Raw genomic sequence first — 1,248 nt, 5'->3', positions numbered from 1 at the left:
CTGTCACACATGCCTAACCGATGCTGTCTCCCAGAATGGGAGGTATTTCTGTTTAGTGTCATAAATCCTTTGGGGACAAGGCATGGTGTAAATCAATCAATCACATTTTAAGTGATATCTTCCCTTGTTAGTTCCCTTATGTAACTGGTGTGACTATGAATGTGGTGTCTCAGGCTTCAAAGCCCTGTGCAGGTCCCAGGGCACCCTGATCAACAGCTCTGGGGTGAAAGGAAGAAGACAGCAGGAAGCAACAGAAGCACAAGTGAATTCGGCTCCTGGTACCAGAGACATGATTTGCTGTTGATCACAGGGATTGTCTTCCTCATTCCCCTGCAGGCCCCAGAAGCAATACCTGGACTGATGGGTTCATATCCTCTGCCAGGCCACTAGTTGATCCAGATCAGTTCCATCATCCCATGTGGTCCTCAGCTTCCTCCCATGTGACGTGTGGGGTCAGGAGATGTTCTCACATGTCCCCAGAGGAGGTGGCATGACATAGCAGGTAAGACCCAGGCTCTGGAGTCTCCTAGCCTCATTTGAATCCAGGACTACTTCCTCTGTCTCTGTGCCTCAGTTTCCTTAACTGTAAAATAGGTATGACAATAATCCTAAAACCTTCTTATGGGGAGGCAGTAGTGTACAAGTTAAAAACACAGAGCCAAATAAATGATCTTAGTTTTAATCCAGGCACTGACACTAGCTGAATAATACTGAGCAAATTGTTTAACCTTTCCGAGCCCAGTTCTCCATCTGTAAAATAAGGATGCTGGTAGTTACTAGTGCAGCGGAGCACTAGGGAATAGCATACATTAATATTTATTTAAACTACATTTGACACATAGTAAGCACCCTATTAACTGTTAGCTATTACTATTACTGTACCTGCAAAATGCTTCGAGTGATTGGCAGTTGATGTTAGCTATTATCTCCTCCCTGATAATTAAGACTAAACTGCAAGCAGCACTCTGGGAAACACTGGTCTCCTCCACCAAATGCAAGGGCAGGAATTCACAAGCAGCTTTTTGCATGGGAAACTGGGTGCAAATCTTCCCAGCTCCTCGGGCCTTGCAGAAGCAAGGGGGGGAAGGCTGGAAGGAGGTACGAGGGTGAGGACAAATCATACTAGACACAACTAGAGGAGGCTTTCTCAGCTCCTCAAGAGAGAGAGCCCATCCTTTAAATTTCCAAATTAAATAAACTCACACACTCAATTCTAAGTAGTATGTAGACCAATTAGCTTCATGACCT

This window comes from Hipposideros armiger, unplaced genomic scaffold (genome assembly GCF_001890085.2).
Source record: "Hipposideros armiger isolate ML-2016 unplaced genomic scaffold, ASM189008v1 scaffold_312, whole genome shotgun sequence".
NCBI lineage: Eukaryota > Metazoa > Chordata > Mammalia > Chiroptera > Hipposideridae > Hipposideros > Hipposideros armiger.
The sequence above is the reverse complement of the archived record's forward strand: the minus strand, read 5'-3'. Positions refer to the sequence as shown.